The 21512-nt window shown below is 41.1% G+C and overlaps 1 long non-coding RNA gene across 3 annotated transcripts in view; it reads right to left on the bottom strand.

Annotated features, from left to right (window-relative positions):
- LOC130682043 (uncharacterized) overlaps window positions 1-20242 on the bottom strand; it is a 50692-nt gene extending 30450 nt beyond the window's left edge. For 2 of the 3 annotated variants that reach the window (XR_008995359.1, XR_008995358.1), the window contains exons 1-2: window positions 19431-20242; window positions 1390-1589 (exon numbers count right to left, since the gene is read on the bottom strand). This is a non-coding gene — a long non-coding RNA (uncharacterized LOC130682043). The remainder of the gene's footprint in view (window positions 1-1389; window positions 1590-19430) is intronic. The other variant, XR_008995357.1, reaches the window with a different exon arrangement.
- Between the last annotated feature and the right edge of the window lie 1270 nt (window positions 20243-21512).

The following is a 21512-nucleotide window of genomic DNA, read 5'->3' as shown; positions in this document are numbered from 1 at the left end:
TCTCAAGTCAAGTTCGACTTTCAATTCCTGCTTCTCAATAGAATGGTGACTGAGATTTGGGGAACTATTGGTACTAGCTGATTTATGACATAGTAACTAGTCCCTGACTTGTACTTACCTTATAAATAACTATAAAATTGTATGAAATTCATTAGGAGATTGTTTGAGGGCATTGAAAAACAGGGAATGCAGGATTGTGATCCTTGAGAGAAGGAAATGCATGAGATGAAACCTATGCGTGCCACAGCATGCTGTCTAGGGCACATTCCAAATGGTGGCACAAGGGAGGAGAATCTAAACAAAGCAGACACCCTGACAAGTTGAAGAGACTGGGGTTTGCAGCTGCTGGAGCACTTGAAATTTGCATGTCTTATTTGGAGAGGAGGGAGCTGTTCTTGTCCTTGGCTGGAGGCAGAACGCCAAGAAGCTTATGACACAGCAGGTGCTGTGGGGCTGAGTGCAGAGACCCTGGTTAACATTGTGGGCATTCGGTTCATATAACAGGGCAGGCATTAGGACTAAAATAATCTACCCTAGAATAAGTTCAAAACAGGTATATATCCACTCTCACAGAGAACAAAAGCAAGCCTTACAGGCACAAGGGGACCCAACAGTAACCTAAGTAGCTGCTAGAACAAAGTGTAACAACCTTTATGGAATATGACACAGTCTCCAAATTTCAAACAGGGTGTCATTTGCCATTTTCTGCACACACACAGAAGTTCCTAGACATATACCAACAAGCAGGAAAGAGTAAAGCACAATCAACAACAACAACAAAAACGGATAGAAACTGACCTCAAATGTGTAAACTGTTGGAACTAGCAGAAACATTTCAGAAAAACATGCCCAAATCTTTCCTCTTCTCCTGCCCTCACCACCACAATTATCCCCACTGAACCTCATGAATTTGGGATTTGTTTTAAAATGTGCTCAAGGTCATACAGTCAGTGGCAGAGCCAGGACTCAAGTCCACACAAGTCTTCCCACTAAATTGATATCAGTGATCATTTCTGATGTGCACACATCTTCTGAGGGGCTTAAAAAACAGATACCTCATTTTGCCTGGTATCAAATGAGATGATAATAGACTGAAATGTATTTTACATCGAATGTGTTAGAAGCTCATTTTTAATGTACTCCCTCGAAAAGAGAGAGAGAGAGAATGGACATGTGCTCTATGGGCCCCTCCCCACTCACAGTGTTGTTTGTCCCTCCGCCTCTACTTCTTGTCCCATTGGGCCTGGAATGGAGATGTCAAACTCAGATTCTTGCCTGGTGAGGGGGTGCTGAGGCTTTCTGCTATGAACAATACTGGCCACAAATGGCTGTCATGACCTGGCACAGGTTGTTGCTGTGATCCATGCATCACCCCACGTGTGGACTTACATGCTCTGTTTTACAGGTCTCCATTATGTGGAAGCAGCACCCAAATATAGAGGGGACAACGTGGGTCCACACAAGCTGGCCAGCTGTAGTGTGAGAAACAAACGAACAGGATCCACACCAAGCTCATTCATCTTGCACACATAGCTTTCATGCCCAGCAAAATCTGCTCTCCCTGACACCTGGCAGTGACTCGGCAGTACCTATAATGACATACTAATGAAGCTTAAGAAAACAAGAATCTTTACAAAATATCTAGTGCAACATCTCCTGAAAATTAATGTTGATTCAGGGGAACTCTATGAAGAATGCAATATGCAACCATGATCCTGCAAAGGAAATTTGTAAGGCTAATGCCCTCTCCAACTGTCCTTACAAGAAATGGAAGGGAAAGATGGCAGGGGAACCATGCGAATCACTGGACCAGCCTGACCACCCTGTAACACTCCTGCTCCCTCACCTGAATAACAAGCCCTCCTGTAAGGGTCTTCCTGGGACCTGGGTTACTATGATGAAGGAAGAACCACTGGTCTGAGAAGTGAGGGTCACTGACACCATAAGCAATGACAGTGGTAACAGCTAACCTTTATTCATCACTTACTATGTGTCAGGTATTTTGGTATTTACATGGACTCTCTCCTTTAATTCTCCCACCCACCATGTGAGTTAGGTTATTAGAAGACTTTCACAATTTGCTTTGAAAAAGCAAATCTCTTATGGTCCCATGGCCAGAAAGTAGGGCACCTAGAATTTAGGTACAGGTCTGCCTCACTCCTAATGCTATGCCAGCATTTCCTAAACTTCAGGTATTGTCTGTTTACCACCTTTACTCTTTTTGCCACATTTTATTATAGTAAATACTATCATAATGCCAAATAACACAAATCTACATAAATATTTGACTTCCATGTACTATGTCTCAGCTAAGAATTTCAATTCATTAATCTCATTGTTGTACATATAAGCCTCAATATTTTCCTTTGAATTAAATAATTGTACATCAATATATTTTTTAATGAAACTTTATATCATTACTGTAAGTGAAAATCCCTCATCACTCATCATAAATGGTAAGATACCATAGAAAGAAATGTAAATGATACAAAATGTATCATTTTAAAAATTATTAAGTATATATTAACATTTTTAAATAGTTCATTCAAATGTACCACTGTTCTCATTTCATATCCCATCTGGGTTGGGTATAATTTTGGTAAATTTTATTAATTTGAGGCAGTCCTCTGTAGCCCAATTCCTTCTGGAATTACAGACTGAGTTTGATTTCTAGACCTACAGAGCTGGGAATAATGGTGTCTATACCAAGGGATTGACTTTCTGGGGAGCAGACTGGGTGACAAGATGGCCTCCCTCATACATCCTTTGACTCATACCTTTTTATTTATAATTTTTTATTGAAGCATAGTTGATATACAATATTATATTGGTTTCATGCATGTAACATAGTGATTCAACAGTTATCTACACTATTAAATGCTCACCCCAACTAATGTAGTTACTATCTGTCAACACAGAAAGATATTACAGAACTATTGATGATACTCTCTGTGTACTACTTTCATCCCTGTGACTAATTTATATTACGATTGAGATTTTGTGCCCCTCTATCTCCTTTGCTTACTTCAACCATTCACCCCAACCCCTCTCCCATGGTAACCACCAGTCACTTCTCGGAGTCATGCCTTTTTAAATTGTGAGAAGCAGTTATGAAAGTTTTCCTTCCCAGTCCAGGGTCACTAGTAACCTGGACAAGGGTCATGTTGTTTTCCTCTATAGCCCAAAGAGCCTTGCATGCTACTTGGAGAACACAAAGTTCTCAATAAGTATTTGTCAAATAAATTTTCCTGAGTCTTTGCAAATTCTATTCCTTCTTCTTGGAATGTCATTCCTACAACTTTGATAGCTGATAAACTCCAACTCATCCTTACAAAGTAGGTGCTTACAAAGCAAATTCTCCTGACTCCCTCAGGAAGTTATTTGTTTCCTTCTCCATGTTCTCATCAGATATTGTCCATGCCTTTATCATACGTATTGTGCTATTGCTCTGAGACCTTTTTACCCCACCAGACTGAATTTTTCAGAGCAATGACTATTTCTAGTTCATCTTTGTGAAAGTTCTTTAATATCTATCGATAGTATTCTTTATTTTTTTTTGAATAATGTTATGCATTGGGTCTTGTATTGCAAAACGAGATTGGGCATTCCTGTGGTATAAGAGAGCCTGGGCATCCATTTTATATGCCATATGATTCTTCAGCCATCAGCCGTGCTCCTAGAAGCCCAGTAAGCTCTTCTACCATCACTCAGTTCTGGAGATTGCCAAAATGCTTAAGCCTCAGTTAAGCCTCTTCCTTCCCAAGTTTCAATCTCTGGACTCAGGGACTTGATCAGCTACATTCAAGGCTAATTATACTTTTTTCTCAGAGAGAGAAAGAACAGCACCTTCAGCAACAGCACTATCTCAAAAACCAAACTATGAAAAATATTTGGGGGGCTCTTATCAGAGCCACATTTTTTTTTCCTACAACTTGGCCTTTTCATTCAACACAATGTCTCGGAGATCCTTTCATAATAATACTGATAATAATGAACATTAATTGAAACTTAATTACCCATGTGCCAGGCACAGTAACAGGCACCTTATGTATTATTTAATTCTCACAACACTCCCATGGTATAGAGTCTCATGTAATCACCATTTTTTTCCAACTCTTTCTTATTTATTATTCAAGCTAGCAAAATTGAAATACACAGTGAGAGAAAATGAAAAATTAAAACAAAAATAATTATCTCAAGCTGAAATACAGAAGGTCAAATTATCTTTGGCTATTCAGAGTACAATCTCTACTATGAATTGTTCAAGGTTTTTTTCATGGCATCATTAATATACAACCACATGAGCAACATTGTGATTACTACTTTCCCCCCATTATCAAGTCCCCGCCACATACCCCATTACAGTCAATGTCCATCAGTATAGTAAGATGCTATAGAGTCACTACTTGTCTTCTCTGTGCTATACCGCCTTCCCCGAGCCCACCCCTACATTATGTGTGCTAATCATAATGCCGCTTAATTCCCTTATGCCTCCCTTCCCACCCACCCGCCCCAGTCCCTTTCCCTTTGGTAACTGGTAGTCCATTCTTGGGTTCTGTGAGTCTCCTGCTGTTTTGTTCCTTCCGTTTTTGCTTTGTTGTTATACTCCACAGATGAGTGAGATCATTTGGTACTTGTCTTTCTCCACCTGGCTTACTTCACTGAGCGTAACACCCTCTAGCTCCAGCCATGTTGTTCCAAATGGTAGTATTTCTTTTCTTCTTCCGGCTGAATAATATTCCATTGTGTATATGTACCACATCTTCTTTATCCATTCATCTACTGATGGACACTTAGGTTGCTTCCATTTCTTGGGTGTTGTAAATAATGCTGCGATAAACATACGGGCGCATATGTCTTTTTCAAACTGGGCTTCTGCATTCTTACAGTTAATTCCTAGGAGTGGAATTCCTGAGTCAAACGGTATTTCCATTTTTAGTTTTTTGAGGAACCTCATTACTACTTTCCACAATGACCGAACTAATTTATTACATTCCCACCAGCAGTGTAGGAGGATTCCCCTTCTCCACATCCTCACCAGCATTTGTTGTTCTTAGTCTTTTCGATGCTGGCCATCTTAACTGATGTGAGGTGATATTTCATTGTGGTTTTAATTTGCATTTCCCTGATAATTAGCGATGTGGAGCATCTTTTCATATGCCTGTTGGCCATCTGAATTTCTTCTTTGAAGAAGTGTCAGTTCATATCCTCTGCCCATTTTTAGTAGGGGTTTTGCTTTCTGGTTGTTGAGGCATGTGAGTTCTTTATATTTCTTGGATGTTAACCCCTTGTCGGATATGTCATTTACAAATATATTCTCCCACACTGTAGGATGCCTTCTTGTTCTGCTGATAGTGTCCTTTGCCGTACAGAAGATTTTAAGTTTGATGTAGTCCCATGTGTTCATTTTTGCTTTTGTTTCCCTTGCCCGACAAGATGCACTCAGGAAAGAGTTGCTCATGTTTATATTCATATTTTTGCGTGTGTTGTACTCTAAGAATTTTATGGTTTCATGACTTACATTCAGGTCTTTGATCTATACTTTTGTGTATAGGGTTAGACAATAATCCAGTTTCTTTCTCTTGCATGTAGCTGTCCAGTTTTCCCAACACAAGTTGTTGAAGAGGCTGTCATTTCCCCATTGTTTGTCCATGACTCCTTTATTGTACATTAATTAACCATATATGCTTGGGTTTATATCTGAGCTCCCTATTCTGTTCCTCTGGTCTATGGGTATGTTCTTTTGCCAGTACCAAATTGTCATGATTACTGTGGCTTTGTAGTAGAGCTTGAAGTCAGGGAGCATAATCACCCCAGCTTTACTCTTCCTTCTCAGGATTGCTTTGGCTACTCGGGGTCTTTTGTGGTTCCATGTGAATTTTAGAACTGTTTGCTCTAGTTCGTTGAAGAACGCTGTTGGTATTTTGATAGAGGTTGCATTGAATTTGTACATTGCTCTAGTCAGGATGGCCATTCTGACGATATTAATTCTTCCTATCCATGAGCGTGGGATGTATTTCCATTTATTTGTATCTTCTTTAATTTCTCTCATGAGTGTCTTCTGGTTTTCAGAATATAGTTCTTTCACTTCCTTCATTAGGTTTAGTTCTAGGTATTTTATTCTTTTCAATGCAATTGTGAATGGAATTGTTTTCCTGATTTCTCTTTCTGCTAGTTCATTGTTAGTGTATAGGAATGCAACAGATTTCAGTGTATTAATTTTGGATCCTGCAACTTTGCTGAATTCAGATTTTAGTTCTAGTAGTTTGGGAGTGGATTCTTTTCGGTCTTTATGTACAATATCATGTCATCTGCAAACAGTGATAGTTTGACTTCTTCCTTACCAATCTGGATGCCTTTTATTTCTTTGTGTTTTCTGATTGCCATGACTAGGACTTCCAGTGCTATGTTGAATAAAACCGGGGAGAGTGGGCTTCCCTGTCTTGTTCCCGATCTTAGGTGAAAAGCTTTCAGCTTCTCACTGTTAAGTATGATATTGGCTGTGGGTTTGTCATATATGGCCTTTAATATGTTGAGGTACTTGCCCTCTCTACCCATTTTGTTAAGAGTTTTTATCATGAATAGATGCTGAATTTTGTCGAATGCTTTTTCAGCGTCTATGGAGATGATCATGTGGTTTTTGTCCTTCTTTTTGTTGATGTGGTGGATGATGCTGATGGATTTTCGAATGTTGTAACATCCTTGCATCCCTGGGATGAATCCCACTTGATCATGGTGTATGATCCCCTTGATGTATTTTTGAATTCGTTTTGCTAATATTTTGTTGAGCACTTTTGCATCTATGTTCATCAGGGATATTGGTCTGTCATTTTCATATTTTGTCCTGTCTTCCCTGGTTTTTGTATTAGAGTGATGCTGGCTTCATAGAATGAGTTTGGAAGTATTCCCTCCTCTTCTATTTTTTGGAAAACTGTAAGGAGAATGGGTATTATGTCTTCTCTAAATGTCTGATAAAATTCAGTGGTGAATCCATCTGGTCGGGGATTTTGTTCTTGCATAGTTTTTTGATTACCAATTAAATTTCATTATTGGTAATTGGTCTGTTTAGATTTTCTTTTTCTTCCTGGGTCAGTCTTGGAAGGTTGTATTTTTCTAGAAAGTTGTCCATTTCTTCTAGGTTATCCAGTTTGTTAGCTTGTAGATTTTCATAGTATCTTCTAATAATTCATTGTATTTCTGTGGCATTGGTCTTGAGTTTTCCTTTCTCATTTCTGATTCTGTTTATGTGTGTAGATTCTCTTTCTTTCTTAATAAGTATGGCTAGGGGTTTACCTATTTTGTTTATTTTCTCAAAGAACCAGATCTTGGTTTCATTAATTTTTTCTATTGTTTTATTCTTCTCAATTTTATTTATTTCTTCTCAGATCTTTATTATGTCCCTCCTTCTGCTGAATTTGGGCTTCGTTTGTTCTTCTTTTTCTAGTTTCAATAATTGCGAATTTAGACTATTCATTAGAGATTGTTCTTCCTTCTTTAAATAGGCCTGGATTGCTATATACTTCCCTCTTTGATCTGCCTTCGCTGCATACCACAGAATTCGGGCATCTTGCTATTGTTTTCATTTGTCTCAGTATATTGCTTGATCTCTGTTTTAAGTTGGTCATTGATCCATTGATTATTTAGGAGTATGTTGTCAAGCCTCCATGTGTTTGTGAGCCGTTTTGTTTTCTTAGTACAATTTATTTCTTGTTTTATACCCTCATCATCTGAGAAGTTGGTTGGTACAATTTCAATCTTTTTGAATTAACTGAGGCTCTTTTCGTGGCCTAGTATGTGGTCTATTCTGGAAAATGTTCCCTGTGCACTTGAAAAGAATGTGTATTCTGCTGCTTTTGGGTATAGAGTTCTGTAGATGTCTGTTAGGTCCATGTGTTCTAATGTGTTGTTCAGTGCCTCTGTCTCCTTACTTATTTTCTGCCTGGTTGATCTGTCCTGTGGAGTGGGTGGAGTGTTGAAGTCTCCTAGAATGAATACGTTGCATTCTATTTCCCCTTTTTAATTCTGATAGTATTTGTTTCATATATGTATGTGCTCCTGTGTTGGGTGCATAGATATTTGTAATGGTTATATCCTATTGTTGGATTGACCCTTTTATCATTATGTAATGTCCTTCTTTGTCTCTTGTGATTTTGTTTTTTGAAGTCTATTTTGTCTGATACAAGTACTGCAACACTTGCTTTTTTCTCTGTATTAGTTGCATCAAATATCTTTTTCCATCCCTTCACTTTTAGTCTGTATATGTCTTTGCATTTGAAGTGAGTCTCTTGTAGGCAGCACATAGTTGGGTCTTGTTTTTCTATCCATTCCGGTACTCTATGCCTTTTGATTGGTGCATTCAGACCATTAAATTTAGGGTTATAATTGATAGTATGTACTTATTGCCATTGCAGGCTTTAGATTCGTGGTTACCAAAGGCTCAAGGGTAACTTCCTTACTATCTAAGTGTCTAACTTAACCCACTTTGTATGCTATTACAAACACAATGTAAAGGTTCTTTTTTCCCCCTCCTTTATTTCCTCCTCCCTTCTTTATATATTAGGTATCATATTCTGTACTCTTTGTGTATGCCTTTTTATTACCTCTGGTGACATCTATTTAACCTTAGGAACACCAGTCCCTCCAAAATACACTGTAGAGATGGTTTGTGGGAGGTCCATTCTCTCAGCTTTTGCTTATCTGGAAATTGTTTAATCCCTCCTTCAAAATTTCAATGATAATCTTGCCAGATAAAGTATTCTTGGTTTGAGGCCCTTCTGTTTCATTGCATTAAATATATCATGCCACTCCCTTCTAGCCTGTGAGGTTTCTGCTGAGAAGTCTGATGATATCCCGATGGGTTTTCCTTTGTATGTGATCTTATTTCTCTCTCTGGCTGCTTGTGATAGTCTGTCCTTGACCTTGATCTTGCCATTTTACTTATTATATGACTTGGTGTTGTCCTCCTTGGATCCCTTGTGTTGAGAGATCTGTGCATCTCCATGGCCTCAGAGACTATCTCCTTCCCCAGACTGGGGAAGTTTTCAGCAATTATTTCCTCAAAGACACTTTCTATCTTTTTTCTCTCTTCTTCTTCTTCTGGTACCCCTATAATATGAATGTTGTTCCGTTTGGGTTGGTCACACAGTTCTCTCAGTATTCTTTCATTCTTAGAGATCCTTTTTCTTCTCTCTGCCTCAGCTTCTTTGTATTCCTCTTGCCTAATTTCTATTTCATTTATCATCTCCTCCACCGTATCTAATCTGCTTTTAGTACCCTCCATTTTGTTTTTCAATGGTTGGATCTCTGTCCTAAATTCATTCCTGAGTTCCTGAATATTTTTCTGTACCTCCATGAGCATGTTAATATTTTTTATTTAGAAATTTCTTTCAGGAAAATTCATGAGTTTGATTTCATTTGAAACTTTCTCAGGTATATTCATAAATTTGCTTTGAACCAGGATCCTTTGACATTTCATAATTTGTCTGTGGTGCCCTCCAGTGCCCAGAAGCTCTACTCTGAGATGCACAGCCCCTGGAGCAATGTTGAGGGTTGCAGGGGAGCGGTGTTGCTGCTTGGGGGGAGGAAAGAGCTGTTTCCTGCTTCCCTGCTGCTATGCCTGTCTCCACTGCCAGAACCAGTGGGCCAAACACACAGGTGTAAGTCTCTGTCCTTTGTGTTTGTGGCTGCTGTAGGTGAGGCTTCCCTCTGGCTGGCCTGATGCCATGACAGGGGTTGCTGGTTTGCGAGCCTGAACCAGGTGTAGGCTAGCCGGGAGGAAGACACAGCAGGCTGCGTATCACGGTGGGGACCTTGGAGCTGTGTAGAAAGTCAGGGGGATGGAGCGCCTGAAGGTCGTTTAAGCTCCCAAACTGCTGGGCAGAGTGCACCTAGACACCTTTGTCTACCTGTCCTTTCTCCTGAGCAATAAGCTCTGTGCAATCCTTGCCCCTTTAGCAGCCCTCTCGCTTTTAGGAAGTCTCACAGACTGCCCACCTAGTTCAGTCGGATATGAATCCCTGTTTTCCACAAGCAGCTGGAAGCTCCGTCCCTCCAGGTATTCTGCCTCTCTTAGCTTTCCAACTGCACTAAATCACCAGAGCAACATGCAATGTAGGTTCATGCTCCCAGAGCAGATCTCCAGGGCTAGGTGCTCAGCAGTCCCAGGCCTGCACTCCCTCCCCACTCTATTTCTCTTCCTCCTGCCAGTGAGCTGGGGTGGAGGAAGGGCTTGGGCTCCACCGGGTCACAGCTTTAGTATGTTACCCTCTTCCATGACGTCTGCTCTTTTCTTCAGGTGTATGCAGTCTAGTGCAGCCTTCTTTCCTGTTGCTCTTTCAGGATTAGTTGTATTAAAGAATATTTTCATTTTATATGTGCTTTTAGGAGGAGGTCTCTGTCTCACCTCTCATGCCACCATCTTTAATCCAATCTCCTGCTAGTGATCAGGTGGGGGTTTTTTTGTAATTTTTTTGGATTAAATTCCTTTGCCGTTTCATAATTCTAATTACTGTGGAATAATAACTTTGTAGCTGGTGCCCTCTAGCGCCCAGCAGCTCTATTCTCTGGAGCTGCCCAGCACCTGGAGCAATGGTAGGGTTGGAGGCATATGGCGCTGGCAACCTGCTGGGAGGAAAGAGCTCTCTCTTGCTTCCCGGCTGCAGTGCCTGCCTCCACTGCCCAGTCCAGTGGGCCAAGCATGCAGGGAGGAGCCTCTGTTACACCCCTTTAGCTGCCATAGGCAGGGCCACCCTCTGGCTTGCTGCCAGGAGGTAGGAGCGACAGGCTGTGTATCACAGGGGGTGCCTCAGGGCTACATTTCCAGCAGGGGAATGAATTGTCAGAAGCTTCTGAATGTTTCCAACCTGCTGGGCTTAGTGTGCTGAGACTATTTTGCCCACCTGTTCTTTCTCCTGAGCAGCAAGTTCTATGTAATCTTTGCCCCTTTAGCACCCCTCTCACTGTTACAATGTCTTTCAATGTGCTCACCTTTCTTTTGTCCCAGCAGCAGGTTGTGGGTACCTGTTCTCCACAAGTGGCTGGAATCTCAGTCTCTCTGAGTATTCTGCCTGTCTTTGCTTTTGAACTCCACTAATCTCCAGACTATCATGTAATGTGGATTTGCGCTCCTGGAGCAGGTCTCCAGGGGTGGGCATTTAGCAGTGGTGAGCTTCTACTCCACCCCCAGTCTGTTTCTCTTCCTCTTGCCTGTGAAGCGAGTGGGGGGAGGGCTTGGGTTCCACCGGAACACAACTTTGCTACTTTACCCTTTTCTGTGACGTCTTCTCTTTTCCCCAGATGTAGGCAGTGTGTTCTGCAGTCTTCCAGTCACTTTTTCAAGATTAGCTGTATTTGTGGTATTTTTGTGTTAAATGTGGTTTAGGGAGGCAGTTTCTCCCTCACTTCTCACCCCCACCATCTTATTCCCATCCACTCATCTTCAACTTATCCTTAATCTTTGTCATTTTTATTATCGTAAGTATTGGTGTTTCCTTTCTTCTTTTATTTATTTATTTATTTGTTTGTTTTTATATTTTTGAAGAACATAATGTTTACTAGGCTCTCCCCTACCCTAAGTCCCCTCCACAAACCCCATTACAGTCACTGTTCATCAGCATAGTAAGATGTTGTAGAATCACTACTTGTCTTCTCTGTGTTGCAAAGCCCTCCCCTTTCCCCCACCCCCCACATTATACAATACCTCCTTTCTTCTTCCCTGCCCTTATCCTTCCCTACCCTCCCATTCTCCCCAGTCTCTTTCCCTTTGGAACAATAGGCTCATTGTTAGTGTATAGGAAAGCAACAGATTTCCGTGTGTTAATTTTGTATCCTGCAACTTTGCTGTATTCCGATATCAGTTCTAGTAGTTTTGGAGTGCAGTTTTTAGGGTTTTTAATATACAATATCATGTCATCTGCAAATAGTGACAGTTTGACTTCTTCTTTACCTATCTGGATTCCTTGTATTTCTTTCTTTTGTCTAATTGCCGTGGCTAGGATCTCCGGTACTATGTTAAATAACAGTGGGGAGAGTGGGCATCCCTGTCTTGTTCCTGATTTCAAAGGAAAAGCTTTCAGCTTCTTGCTGTTCAGTATGATGTTGGCTGTGGGTGTATCGTATATGGCCTTTATTATGTTGAGGTACTTGCCCTCTATACCCATTTTGCTGAGAGTTTTTATCATGAATGGATGTTGAATTTTGTCGAATGCTTTTTCAGCATCTATGGAGATGATCATGTGGTTTTTGTCTTTCTTTTTGTTGATGTGGTGGATGATGTTGATGGATTTTCGAATGTTGTACCATCCTTGCATACCTGGGATGAATCCCACTTGGTCGTGGTGTATGATCCTTTTGATATATTTTTGAATTCGGTTTGCTAATATTTTATTGAGTATTTTTGCATCTACGTTCATCAGGGATATCGGTCTGTAATTTTCTTTTTTGGTGGGGTCTTTGTCTGGTTTTGGTATTAGGGTGATTTTGGCTTCATAGAATGAGTTTGGGAGTTTTCCCTCCTCTTCTATTTTTTGGAAAACTTTAAGGAGAATGGGTATTATATCTTCTCTGTATGTCTGATAAAGTTCCGAGGTAAATCCATCTGGCCCAGGGGTTTTTTCCTTGGGTAGTTTTTTTTATTACCGCTTCAATTTCTTTGCTGGTAATTGCTTTGTTTAGATTTTGTGTTTCTTCCTTGGTCACTCTTGGAAGGTTGTATTTTTCTAGGAAGTTGTCCATTTCTTCTAGGTATTCCAGCTTCTTAGCATATAGGTTTTCATAGTAGTCTCTACTAATTCTTTGTATTTCTGTTGGGTCCGTCATGATTTTTCCTTTCCTGTTTCTGATTCTGTTGATGTGTGTTGATTCTCTTTTTCTCTTAATAAGTCTGGCTAGATGCTTATCTACTTTGTTTACTTTCTCAAAGAAACGACTCTTGGTTTCATTGATTTTTTTCTATTGTTTTATTCTTCTCAATTTTGTTTATTTTTTCACTGATCTTTATTATGTCCCTCCTTCTGCTGACTTTAGGCCTCATTTGTTCTTCTTTTTCCAATTTTGATAACTGTGATGTTACACTATTCATTTGGGTTTGTTCTTCCTTCTATAAATATGCCTGGACTGCTGTATACTTTCCTCTTAAGACTGCTTTCGCTGCGTCCCACAGAGGTTGGGGCTTTGTGTTGTTGTTGTCATTTATTTCCTTATATTTCTGGATCTCCATTTTAATTTGGTCATTGATCGATTGACTGTATAGAAGCGTGTTGTTAAGCCTCCATGTGTTTGTGAGCCTTTTTGCTTTCTTGGTACAATTTATTTCTAGTTTTATACCTTTGTGGTCTGAAAAGTTGGTTGGTAGGATTTCAATCTTTTCCAATTTACTGAGGCTCTTTTTGTGGCCTAGTATGTGGTCTATTCTGGAGAATGTTCCATGTGCACTTGAGAAGAATGTGTATCCTGTTGCTTTTGGATGCAGCGTTCTATAGATGTCTATTAGGTCCATCTGTTCTAGTGTGTTGTTCAGTGCCTCTGTGTCCTTACTTATTTTCTGTCTGGTGGTTCTGCCCTTTGGAGTGAATGGTGTGTTGAAGTCTCCTAAAATGAATGCATTGCAGTCTATTTCCTCCTTTAATTCTGTTAGTATTTGTTTCACATATGCTGGTGCTCCTGTGTTGGGTGCATATATATTTATAATGGTTATATCCTCTTGTTGGACTGAGCCCTTTATCATTATGTAATGTCCTTCTTTATCTCTTGTTATTTTCTTTGTTTTGAAGTCTATTTTGTCTGAAACTAGTACTGTAACTCCTGCTTTTTTCTCCCTATTGTTTTCATGAAATATCTTTTCCATCCCTTGACTTTTAGTCTGTGCATGTCTTTGGGTTTGAGGTGAGTCTCTTGTAAGCAGCATATAGATGGGTCTTGTTTTTTTATCCATTCAGTGACTCTATGTCTTTTGATTGGTGCATTCAGTCCATTTACATTTAGGGTGATTATCGATAGGTATGTACTTATTGCCATTTCAGGCTTTAGATTCGTGGTTACCAAAGGTTCCAGGTTCCTTTGCTTACTATCTAAGAGTCTAACTTAACTCACTTAGTATGCTGTTACAAACACAACCCAAAGGTTCTTTTCTATTTCTCCTCCTTTTTCTTCCTCCTTCATTCTTTATATATTAGTCATCAGATTCTATAATTTTTCTCTATCCCTTGATTGGCTTTGGGGATAGTCAATTTAATTTTGCATTTGGCTTGCAATCAGCTGCTCCACCCTCCTTACCATCGCTTTACTACCTCTGGTGACAGCTATCCAACCCTAGGAACACTTCCATCTATAGCAGTCCCTCCAAAATAGACTGCAGAGATGGTTTGTGGGAGGTAAACTCTCTCAGCTTTTGCTTATCTCGAAATTGTTTAATCCCTCCTTCAAATTTAAATGACAATCTTGCCAGATAATGTAATCTTGGTTCCAGGCCCTTCTGCTTCATGGCATTAAGTACATCATTCCACTCCCTTCTGGCCTGTAAGGTTTCTGCTGAGAAGTCTGTTGTTAGTCTGATGGGCTTTCCTTTGTATGTGATCTTATTTCTGCCTCTGGCTGCTTTTAACAGTCTGTCCTTATCCTTGATCTTTCCCATTTTAATTACTATGTGTCTTGGTGTTGTCTTCCTCGCATCCCTTGTGTTGGGAGATTGGGGAAGTTTGAAGCAACTACCTCCTCAAAGACACTTTCTATCCCTTTCTCTCTTCTTCTTCTGGTATCCCTATAATGTGAATATTGTTCCACTTGGATCGGTCACACAGTTCTCTCAATATTCTTTCATTTTTAGAGATCCTTTTTTCTCTCTGTGCCTCAGTTTCTTCGTATTCCTCTTCTCTACTTTCGATTTCATTTATTGTCTCCTTCACCGTATCCAACCTGTTTTTAATACCCTCCATTGTGCTCTTCAACGATTGGATCTCCAACCTGAATTCATTCCTTAGTTCTCGGATGTCTTTCCGTACCTCCATTAGGATGTTGATTATTTTTATTTTGAACTCCCTTTCAGGAAGAGTCACCAGGTCCATATCATTTAAATCTTTCTCGGGAGTTGTATTAACAATTTTACTCTGGACAAGGTTCCTTTGGCATTTCATGTTTGTATATGGAGCCCTCTAGTGTCCAGAAGCTCTATTCTGGAGCTGCTGAGCCCCTTAAGCAATATCAGGGGTCGCAGGGGAGCAGTACTGGGGGTAGGAAAGAGCTGTTCCCCGCTTTCCGGCTGCTTTGCCTGTCTCCACTGCCTGAGCCAGTGGGCCGGGCACACAGGTATAAGTTTTTGTCCCAGAGCAGCCAGATATGGATCCCTGCTTTCCACTATCAGCCCGCATTCCAGTCTCCCCAGGAACTCTGCCTGTATTAACTTTCCAACCCGGTAGTCATGCGAGTCTCATGAAAGCACCATGAAATGTAGGTTCGTGCTCCCAGAGCAGATCTCTGGAGTTAGGTATTCAGCAGTTCCAAGCCTTCCACTCCCTCCCTGCTCCGTTTCTCTTCCTCCCGCTGGTGAGCTGGGGTCGGGGAGGGGCTCGGTTCCCACGGAGCCACAGCTCTGGTACGTTACCCCGTTCGCTGAGGTCTGCTCTTTTCTCCAGGTGTGTGAAGTCTGACGCATCCTCTTTCCTGTTGCTCTCTCAGGATTAGTTGTGCCAATTAAATGTTCTAATTGTATCCAGTTTTAAGAGGAAGCCTCTGTCTCTCCTCTCACGCCTCCATCTTTAATCCACTCAGTATTGGTGTTTTCTTACTGAGGTTCTTTTTGCTGGCTTTCTTGCTTCCAGGACCTTGTTTTCTATTTCCTTCCCCAGATTGGTGAAATTTTCAGCAATTATTTCTTCATAGAGACTTTCTACCCCTTCGTCTCTCTCTTGTCCTTCTGGTACCCCTATTATGCAAATATTGTTTCATTTGGAGTTGTCACACAGCCCTCTTAGCGTCCTCCTTTTTCTAGAAATTCTTTCTTTCTGTTCCTAAGCACCATTGTTTTCCTTTTCTCTAATTTCCATCTCATTGATTGTCTCCTCTACTTGCAGCAGCCTATTATTCATTCCCTTCATTGTATATTTTATTTCAGCCTGTGTATTCTTCAGTTCTGAGTGGCTCTTTTTCAGCTCTTGTATCTCTTTGTTGAAATTCTCCCTGAGATCATCAGCACTTTTCTGCAGATCAGTGAGCATATTTATAACTGTTACTTTGAAATATTTATCAAGAATATTGGTGATCTCCATTTCATTTAGCCCTCTTTCTGGCATCTTCTCCTTTAATGTTGTTTGGAACATATTCATCTACCTTCTCATTTTATCAGGGTTCCTGTGTTTCTTCGTTGGTATTAGACAGATCCACTGTACTTCCTTGTCTAGAGAGTAATGGCTGTATATAGAAGGCATCCTGGAGTGCCCAGAAGCTCAAGAATCTTTACTCACCAGTGTCTGATTCTCCTTTGTGCTGGAGTTCTAGTTGTTGGTGGTGGGCAATGAGCCCTTTATGTTTGTCTGCCAGCAGTAGCCTATCTCAGCCTGCCTCAGGTGGCAGCTCGCTCCAGCCAGCCCTTTGTGAGCCAAGGAGGGGCACTTCTGCTGTGATCATTGTGGTGGGTCTGCCTCCTGCCTGCCCTGCAGCAATGGCTGCAATGCTGGGCTAACCTGGTCAGTGGCACTGGGGTGCACGGGGGCTGGGCCGCTTGTGGAGGAAGGAGTGTTCAGAGGTGCTCCTGCAGGCGCCCTCCCAGTGTGACTGAGAATGGGCCAAGAAAGCTGGGAAAGCCTTCTTCTGCTTGCCAGGCGGCAACATCTCCCTGTGATGGAAGGGAGAAAAATCTGATGCTACTGTGCTGAACAGGCTGGGTGCGTGTGCAGGGAAGTTGCTCAGGACTGAGCTAATAACAAGGGGATGGAGAGTTTCTGGCTACCAAGGGTTCCTGGCCAGCTGGGCTGAGGGAGGGGTGGGGTAGCATCATCTACCTGCTCTTTCTCCTGTGAAGAGAGCTCCGCCCAACACTTGCCCCTCTGTTACCCTTCCTACTGTTAGTAAATATTTCAAACTGCTCCCTCTGTGTTGGGTCTCAGCAGGACCGGGGGAGCATACCTGCCCTCCACAAGAGGCTGGAGTCTCAGGCTCCCAGAATGCTCCAGCTCTCCCTGGTGTGCTTCCCTGCTAATCACCAAAGCCTGATGCAATGTGGACTTGTGTTCCCAGAGAAGATTTCCAGGGCCCAGTATTCACAGTTCCTGAGCACTTACTCCCTCTCCACTCCATTTGTCTTCCTCGCTTTTGTGGGCTGGGATGGGGGGAGGGCTGGGGTCCCACTCAGTCATGGCTTTGCCACTCTGCTCTTCTTTGTTTGGCCTTCTCTTCTTCACCAGGTCTAAGTGGTCTGTTCTGCAGTCTTCAGGTCATTTTCAGAGTTAGTTGTAATTGCTGTAACTGCTTCCTTAGTGTGTGTGGGAGAGGAGGTTTCTACCTGCCTTCCTACTCCACCATCTTTTTTCCCCTCCAGTCAGGAGAACTTCCTTTAAATGGTATCCTTGAAGTTTACAACCCCTCCCCTGAGAATTCTTGGGGAACAGCTTAATCCTGTTGACAGGTGCAGGATGAACAAGTCTCTAGCTATAGTGATTAATGAGAGACCACCTTTAGGAATGCTGGGTTTGGGCATTAATGCTATAACACCATGCAGAGATGATGTTAACACCATCTCCACCTTTTTTGTTAATGACCTTAAGACTGAAATATCAGCTGTTGTTCAGAAGCAGAAAACAGGCTGGCAGACCTTGTCATCCCTGAGGTATTTTGGAGATAGTCTGATAAACAAAGAGAAAACTTCACAGATAAACTGATGGTACTACAACTTAAACAAATGGAGGACAGCAAAAGTCCCTCGACAAACACAAAGACAATGACACTTGCATATATTGGGGGGAAATCACTAGGCCTGAATTGTACTGCTTCGGGCAGGAGCCAGGCAGCCAAATAAGCTGCTCAATCAGAAACAAATGACTCCCTTCCAAGGAAGGCCCCTTTCAGTGGCCCCATGTGTCTTTCATTCAGCAAAGATAAATAATCCTATTAGTAAATGATCATTGTAGTAGAGGTCTCCGGAGAAACAGAAATAATGTGTTGTGTGCATGTGTGCTTTTTTTCCCCCAAGAAATTGGCTAACGTGATTGTGGAGCCTGGTGAGTAGTCTGGCAGGATAGAGACCCAAAGAAGTGTTGATCTTGTAGGTTGAGTCTGAAGGTAGTCTGTTGGCAGTTTCCTTTTCTTCAGGGGATGTCTGTCTTTTTTCTTTTAAGGACTTCATGTGATTGGATGGGGCCCACCCACATTATGGAGGCTAGTCTGCTTTATTTAAAGATTATGATTTAAATGTTAATGTCATCTAAAAATATTCATTCACAACATCTAAAATAGTGTTTCCATGGCACAAACAAGATGACACATAAAATTAACCATCAGAGCCATCAACGTAAGTTTTTGTAGACATTGGAGCCACAGTCTCCACCAATAATTCACCAGTTTCTTTCCAACTTCCCGTGCAGTAATAAAGATTTTAGTGGTGGGATTTACCAGTTGAATGCATTCTCTCTCCCCCCATCTCTCTGAGTGCCTTAACTTCTCAACATGTCTTTCTCCCCAGTCCTTCCACCCCTATTAATCTACTGGGATGGGCCCCTTGTCTCAATGAGGAGCCACTAATAGGTGCACACCTGAAAGATTTTTTTCTTATTTCACAGTCAGATGACCCAGTGCACCATCCTATGTTGGCTTCTCTTGAAGAAGCTGACTATCCTACACTCTTGTGTCTCCAAGTCTCTTACTCTCAGAATTACCATAATGTTCTGATTTATTATTTTTAGTATCCCATGTTCTTTGATCTACATCATCTACAGACATAGGGTAAATAAGTAATGTAGAAGCCTTGCAAGTCAATATTGTCACAATTATTCCTCTGCCTAGATTGCCCCAGTACCCCCTAAAACCCCAACATTAAAGGGACTGCAACCATTGTTGTACATTCCATAGCTATGGGCTTGCTTATTCTTTGTACCATCCCTGCAGCACCCCTATCCTATCCTATAGGTAAAAGGTCCAGATGGATGTGGGTAACTATTATGAGACATAAAGGATATAAATGATATAATATGTGTATGTTCCCCTGTGGTCCCCAACCCAAATGTTATCCTGGCTTGTCTACCTCCAAATTCAACACAGCAGTAGATCTCTGTTCAGCCTTCTATGGTTTTCTCTTATCCTGAGTCACACTGTCTTTTTGCTTTCACGCAGAATAAACAACTATACACTTAAACTGTGATGCCTCAAGGCTTCACCGAAACCCTCTCACGTTAACCCAAAGTTCTTCACTATAATATCCAAGCTTCACAATTTCCTCATTCTTTTACCTTGATCCAATATGTGTATGACTTGCTCTTATGTTCACCTGGTCTAACTTCTTATCAGGAGGACTCTCTTTACCTCTTGGAAAATTTGACTATAAAAGGACATAAAGATTCAGAAAACAAATTACTATTTTTTAAGGCCCAAATTCGCTATCTACCACAGGAAGGTAAATTCTTCTTACTATGTCAAAGAATTGTAATTTCTTCTATTACCAGACATAGTTACAGCCACTTTATATTTCTCTTATCTTATCACCAAAAAACAATTTAGAAATTGGCTGCCAGAATGGTAAAGCAAGGAACATGGTAGACTCTCCCCCCAAAACAACCTTAACTGGAGAAAATTACAAACAAAAAATCTCCAATCATTGGAAATCTCTGGCAGTTATCCTAAGGATACAACAAATGGAGAAACATTCATTCAAGAAAATACACTAAATTGAAGTAAGAACAGTGACGGTCTGTGGCTACACTTGAGCCACAGGCTGCTCCCTCCTTCCCTCCTAGCTATATATTGTGGGAGCTAATCTAGGCATACTATTCCTGGTAGATGTGACCAAGAAGATGAGGGCTCCCTCTCACCCAAGTTCCCAAACTAGAGCTGTGGTTTCACCCCAGGATGGACAAGCCATTGGCATTTATCATCTTTCCCAACTCTGTGTTGCAGAAGCTCTATTCCTGATAGGTTTTGCCAAGAGGACTGAGTGCTCTTCCTCCACCTACTCATACGGTAGAATATCTACTCCAGGTGGAGCAGACTGAGAGTACAGTTCAGTCAGTTCCACTCAAAAGTTTAGGTAGGGTGGAGGTTTCATGCCAAGAGGGGCAAGTTAAGAAAATGGAAGCTACTACTGCCTCAGTGCCCACTCGTAGAACAGAACTGTCACTATTGGACATTGTCACTCCACCTCCCTTGCAGAAGAAGTTCTGTGCCAGGAAAGAGGCAGGCCATAAGTATGAAGAACTCTGTAGATATGTCTAAGGGGACTAACTTTATTTGGAACAGAGTATGGAGAATTCTGTAGCTAAGGATGTTGCTAAAAACAGTGGAGATCATGTTGTAGAGCAACTAAGAGAGCGCTTATAGCTCCATCATACTAGTAGCAACAAATGAAATGGCAGAGCAATAAGTTTAACAGAGAGAATTAGAGAAAGGAAAGCCAAGAAGACTTGTCTGGGATCATAGCCAAGCCTGGAGTCAGGAAGGCTGTTCATAAGCACTATGCTCTACCCACTTAGAAGCAATTAGAATAGATATAGGAAGCTTTGGAAGCATTTCCAAGACCTCACACAGATCCATGAACCAAGAGTGCAAATCTCACTGACCAAACACTGGCTGAATAATCTATTCTGATATAGGAGCAACAACAAGGGAGCAAGGCTTAAGAGTAAAATTACAAGTATTTCTAGCAGCTAAAAGACTGCATGGTCAAGGCTGTGTTCTCTTAGGAGTGACTGCAAAGACAAAATCCAAGCTAATAGTGCTAATAATTGAATGTGAAATGTGAAGCAAAAATGTAAGCTCTGTGAACAATGATAGCAGCCACCAGGCCAAACATACGTCTAATGGCAAAGGGTAAAAATCCAACTGGGAAAGGGGACTTAAACACCATCTTTGATCAGTAGGTGGCTTATGCTGGCCCAGGGATGAACCCTACGTAGTCAGGTTAAAAGATGAAAAACAAGAAAAAAATACATGCAGGGACATCGGAGGCCAAACACTGTAGGGAAATAGATTCCACAGCATTAGTTCAGCAAAGTCACTAAAAATAAATAAATAAATGACAAATCAATAGCAATAATCCCAGGGTGGGAGGAGATCCATATGTCGAAGTGATACAATATCTAAATATTTAGATAAACATTTTAGATAAATATATGACTTAATGTAAAATTTCCAGTTTCAACAACAGGAAAAAAATGACCCATGCAATGCAAACAGCAAGCAAAAACAAGTGGAATGGCAATAATAATATTAGGCAAAATTAACTTTTAAAATGTTGTTAAAGAGAGATATGTCGTAATGGTAAAATATACAATCTATTGGAATGGCGTAAGAATTGTAAATATATGTGCATTTAAGAA

This window comes from Manis pentadactyla, chromosome X, assembly GCF_030020395.1.
Source record: "Manis pentadactyla isolate mManPen7 chromosome X, mManPen7.hap1, whole genome shotgun sequence".
Classification (NCBI taxonomy): Eukaryota; Metazoa; Chordata; class Mammalia; order Pholidota; family Manidae; genus Manis; species Manis pentadactyla.
Note: the sequence above shows the minus strand (reverse complement) of the source record. Positions and strands in the feature narration are given on the sequence as shown.